Genomic DNA, 6,272 nt, shown 5'->3' with positions numbered 1-6,272 from the left:
GGTGGCGCCTGCCACGTGTCGGCGCGCGAGTGGGCTGAGGCGGCGGCGGCGGACGCGTCCGGCTGGGTCGGATAATGTCCGGCCGGCGCGAGGGATTTCTAGGGTTTCGTGGGGGGGGAAGAGATCCGAAAAACGGGGGGTCTATTTATAGGCATAAGTGGAGCTAGGAGAGTCCAAATGAGGTGCGGTTTTCGTCCACGCGATCGTGATCGAACGATCTAGGACATGGAGCAGAGTTTGGTGGGTTTTGGGCCAAATTGGAGGGGTGTTGGGCTGCAACACGCACGAGGCCTTTTCGGTCCCTCGGTTAACCGTTGGAGTATCAAACGAAGTCCAAATGGTACGAAACTTGACAGGCGGTCTACCGGTAGTAAACCAAGGCCGCTTGGCAAGTCTGGTCCAATCCGGAAATGTTTAATCCCCACACACGAAAGAAAGCTAGAAATGACCACCGGAGGAGAACGAAGCGCCGGAATGCAAAACGGACAACGGGGAAAATGCTCGAATGCATGAGACGAACACGTATGCAAAAGCAATGCACATGATGACATGATATGAGATGCATGAAAACGAAACAACACACGGAGACAAAGACCCGAACCCGAGAAATAAATATAACTTAACGCCGGAAACGACAAGAGTTGGGGTACAAATAGGGAAAGTTACATCCGGGGTGTTACAACACTCCACCACTACGAAAAGATCTCGTCCCGAGATCTAGGACTGAAAGAAATCCGGGTACTCAGAACGGAGGTGATTCTCACGTTCCCAGGTAGCTTCACGGTCGGAATGGTATGACCACTTGACTTTGAGAAATTTGATTGACTTGTTGCGAGTCTTGCGTTCAGTCTCTTCAAGAATAGCAACTGGGTGCTCACGATAGGAGAGATCTTCTTGGAGCTCAATGTCCTCGAAGTTGATGGTGCGGTCAGGAGTCTTGAAGCACTTTCAAAGCTGAGAGACATGGAACACGTCATGAACATTTGCAAAGTTTGAAGGAAGCTCGAGTTGATAGGCGAGGTTGCCTCTCTTGCTGACAATCTTGAAAGGTCCCATGTATCTAGGGGCAAGCTTCCCTTTGATACCGAAGCGACGAGTACCTTTCATAGGAGAGACACGGAGGTAAACATGATCTCCGATCTCGAAAGCCAAATCACGGTGCTTACTATCATAGTAGCTCTTCTGGCGGGATTGGGCTGCTTTGAGGTTATCACGAATGACTTTGCACATTTCTTCTGCTTCTGTGATTAAGTCATTACCCAGCAGCTGACGTTCACCAGTTTCAGACCAGTTGAGAGGGGTTCGACACTTCCTGCCATACAGAATTTCAAATGGGGCCTTGCTCGAACTTGCTTGAAAACTTTTGTTATAGGAGAATTCAGCATAAGGAAGACAATCCTCCCATTTCATGCCGAAGGAGATCACACAAGCCCTAAGCATATCTTCAAGAATCTGGTTGACACGCTCGACTTGACCGCTTGTTTGAGGATGGAAAGCAGTGCTGAAGCGGATGTTGGTACCCATGGCCTTCTGAAAAGAATCCCAAAACTTCGAGGTAAAGATGCTGCCACGGTCTGAAGAGATCACTTGAGGAATACCGTGCAGAGAGACAATGCGAGAGGTATAGAGTTCCGCCAATTGAGCTGCAGTGATCGACTCTTTGATAGGCAGAAAGTGAGCCACTTTGGTGAGTTTGTCGATGACAACAAATATAGCATCATTGCCACGCTTGAACTTTGGCAAACCAGTCACGAAGTCCATCTCAATGTGGTCAAACTTCCATTCTGGAATGTCAAGAGGTTGGAGGAGACCAGCTGGCCTTTGGTGTTCTGCCTTCACTCTTCTGCAGACATCACATTCATTCACGAATTGAGCGATCTCGCGCTTCATTCGAGTCCACCAATAAGCTTGCTTAAGGTCCTGATACATCTTCGTGCTCCCAGGGTGGATGGAGAGGAGAGAATTGTGAGCCTCGTTCATGATCACTTTACGGAGTTCACCTTTGGGCACAACAATACGATCCACGAAGAAGAGAGTGTCCTTGTCATCAAGGCGGTAGCACTTGTACTTGGACTGACTCTTGGCAATCCCAATCTTCACCTTTTTCACCATAGCATCAAGAAGCTGGGCTTGGCGAATCTGGTCTTCTAAGGTAGGAGAGACTTGAAGGTTGGCGAGGAAACCTTGAGGAACAACTTGCAGATTAAGTTTGCGGAAAGCTTCACAAAGCTCGGGTTGATAAGGCTTGAGAATCAGACTGTTGCAGTAGGCTGTTCTGCTCAAAGCGTCAGCAATCACATTGGCCTTGCCTGGAGTGTACTCAATACTCGGATTGTACTCTTGAATCATTTCGACCCATCGAGTTTGCCTGAGGTTGAGATTAGGCTGAGTGAAGATGTACTTGAGACTCTTGTGATTGGTGAAAATGTCCACTTTTCTTCCCAATAGAAGATGTCTCCAAGTCAAAAGAGCATGCACAACTGCCGCCAACTCAAGATCATGAGTGGGGTAGTTCTTCTCATTAGGCTTCAACTGGCGAGATGTATAAGCAACAACTTTCTTCTCTTGCATCAATACTGCGCCAAGACCTTGGAGAGAGGCATCACAAAAGACCTCGTACGGCTTGGATTCATCAGGCAGAGTCAGAACTGGAGCAGTGATCAACTTCTCTTTCAAAGTGTTGAAAGCAATGTCACACTCTGGAGACCAAACGTACTTGACGTGCTTCTAAAGAAGATTAGAGAGAGGCTTCGTGATCTTAGAAAAGTTTTCAACGAATCTTCGGCAATAGCTTGCGAGACCGAGGAAACTGCGGAGTTGCTTCACATTCTGAGGAGGTTCCCAATTCACAATTGCAGATACCTTCTCGGGATTCATGGAAATGCCCTTGGCAGAGATGATATGACCAAGATAAAGAACCTCATCGAGCCAAAATTCACACTTGGAGAACTTGGCGTAGAACTGATGTTCCCTGAGCTTATCAAGAACCAAACGCAAGTGCTTGGCATGATCTTCCTTGTTCTTCGAGAAAACCAGAATGTCGTCGAGATAGACCAAAACGAAGTCATTGGTGTAGGCATTGAAGATGAAGTTCATCATGCGAGAGAACGTCGGAGGAGCGTTGGCGAGGCCAAAAGACATGACAGTGTATTCATATGAACCAAAGCTTGTTCTGAATGCTGTCTTGGGAATATCTTCTTCACGAATGCGAATCTGGTGATAACCCATACGGAGATCAAGCTTGGAGAATACTTGGGCACCTTTGAGTTGTTTGAACAGCTCATTGATGTTGGGGAGTGGGTATTTGTTCTTGATGGTCTTCTTGTTCACCGGACGGTAATCAAGACAAAGTCGGTCTATTCCATCCTTCTTCTTCACAAAAAGAACACCACAACCCCACGGAGAAGAACTAGGCCGGATGAGACCCATCCTTTCTTGCTCATCGAGTTGCTTATTCAGCTCCTTCAACTCTTCAGGTCCGAGCTTGTAAGGACGTTTGCACACAGGTTCCGTGCCAGGCTCAAGTTCAATAACGAATTCAACTGGCCGGTGCGGAGGCATTCCTGGGAGCTCTTCTGGAAAGACGTCTTGATATTCGCAAATCACTGGAATTTGCGAGATGGCATCCAATTCAACCTTCTCATTGAGAGAAAACAGATGGATGGTATTATCCCGAGCGGCAAAGACAATTACATCCTCATACGAATGAGTCAATTGAATCTGTCTGGCAGCACAATCAAGCTGAGCCTTGTGCTTAGAAAGCCAATCCATTCCGAGAATAAGATCAATATCCGAGTTACCAAGGATCATTGGGGAAGCCAGAAACTTGAAATCACCCATCGAGATAGAAATATCCGGAACTTCGTAGTTAGCAAGCAAGCATCTACCCGGAGAGACGACTGCTAATGGCTTATGCATAACTTGAGAAAACCACCCATGCTTAGATGCAAAAGGTCTGGAAATGAAGCAATGCGATGCACCCGTGTCAAAAAGAACTTTTGCAGGAACATCGTTAACAGGAATGTTACCCATGATCACATCTGACGAGTCCTCTGCCTGGGCTGCATTCACCATGTTGACCTTGGCGTACTTGGGGTTATGCTTGACCACAGCTGTACTTGCCGATCTGATAGGAGGAGGAGGAGGAAGACGCCTCTGGTTGAAACACTTGTTGGCATAGTGACCCTTCTGTTGGCACTTGTTGCATGTGACCTCTAAAAGCGGACGGTGATACGGAGCACTCGATTTTGGATCTTGAGACGAAGTCTTGTTCTGAAAGCCAGGGTTGGGTGGGTGGGAAGAACCACTGCCACCTTTGCTCTTTTGCTGATACGGCTGATGGAACGGAGGAGGAGGAAGCCAAAACTTCTGCTGCTTGGCCACTTGAGTAGAGGAAGAAGGAGTAACATCTCTGACTCGCTTCCTGGAAGCATCACACCTCAACTGAGCAGCCTCTTGCTTCAGTGCCATGTTGTAGAACTCATCGTACCTCAAGGGCTCAAAGAGAACAAGAGCAAGCTGAATTTCTTCTCTGCGACCACCCCTGAACTGATATATCATGCTCTTCTCATCAGGCACGTCCTGCTTGGCAAAGCGGGCAAGCTTCTGGAACAATTTGTTGTAGTCATAGACAGACAAAGAGCCTTGCTTCAGATTGCGGAATTCCTCACGCTTGCTTTCAACCACACTCTGCGGAATATGATGAGCTCGGAAATCTCGACGGAAATCATCCCAAGTGATAACACGTCCACCTCTGGAGTCCTTGTACTGCTGGAACCATTCTGCAGCTTGATCTTTGAGTTGGAAGGAAGCGAACTTCACAAAGTCCTCAGGCCTGACGTTACTGCACTCGAAATGCTTACACAAATCCACAAGCCAATCGTCAGCATCGGTTGCCTCAACACAATTGCTAAAAGTCTTTGGCCCGTTAGCAAGGAACTGGTTGAGTGTAGCAAAGTGACTCTGATTGCTGCCTTGATTCCCTTGACTGCCTTGATTGCGCTCTTGGAGAATTTGCATGATCAGCTGAGTGTTTGCATTGGTTGCGGCCATCACAGCTTCCCATGCCTCTAGAGGAGGTGGAGGCGGTGGCGGATCTTGATTCTGGTTCTGACTGGTGCTCTTAGCGGGAGCCATCCTGAAGAGGTTGACCACCGTTAGCACATTGACAGATAAATATTGAAGCTGAATCCAATGGAATGAAAATTGCAACATATAGTCTTCACATCCGAACAAAATGAACGAATGCATTCCTCTTCAAATGGTCACATATCCATAAATTGAGAAGCCACGTAGAATTAAGGTAGAGAAGTAAATCAACAAGGTACGGATCAAGAACGAATAATCGGTAAGAAATCCCAATCTCAAACCAATATCCGTGGAAGAAGAACTAGAGCTACTAGAATTCCGACCTATGAAACTCCCGAACCTTTCCGGTTATGCAATCAGGTGTTGGGGATACAGGGGAAGCATAATATCTCACCCAAACTAGCAAATCCTACATCCAGCTGTATCCATCCTTCAACACATAACCAAGAAAACTTCGGAAACCATCTACCTCAACCTTCGAAAAGCATCCGTTATACAAGTTATGGCGATACTCCCGAACTCCCGCCCCAGTACTGGGTGGCGTCGAGGTTATCTCACCAACGAACTGCATAAAAGAGATTTTCGATGTCGGTGAAAATATCTCAAGTATTCCAGAATTGCAATGATAAAATTATGATGACAACACCTCAGAGCTCAACTCCCCAAGACACTTCCACTAAACCCCTGACAGGAGGCACCAAGACAATGTTCTCATCATAAGCCATCGGGTCGATTCCAAGATACTCGCGTGATCCTAAAAAAAATTTAGTGAAATTTGAGAAGAGAAGAGTCAAAACTCTACATCAGGATGCCTTACCAGAGCAATGAGGAGACCGGGAAGTAAAAGAATTCCTAAGCTCTCCGATATATAATTCCTAAATGACTCAAAACATTTTTCTAGACACAACTCGGCTGCTAAAAACGATCAAGCAATGGGGCTCCTAAGGTCGGGGAAGGCTCTGATTACCAACTTATAACGCCCTCGATGCGGCTATAGCTCCCACGTGTCGAGGCACGACTTAGAGACATAACCGCATTGAAAGCAATGTCGCAAGTCAGGCAATCATTACAACATCCCATGTATAATATAATAAAAGGGGGAGATACATAGTTGGCTTACACTCGCCATGTCACATCAAAGTACATAAATAACATCCATCATACAAACACTCATGGCCCGACTA

Source organism: Triticum dicoccoides, chromosome 4A, assembly GCF_002162155.2.
Source record: "Triticum dicoccoides isolate Atlit2015 ecotype Zavitan chromosome 4A, WEW_v2.0, whole genome shotgun sequence".
Taxonomy (NCBI): Eukaryota; Viridiplantae; Streptophyta; class Magnoliopsida; order Poales; family Poaceae; genus Triticum; species Triticum dicoccoides.
Note: the sequence above shows the minus strand (reverse complement) of the source record.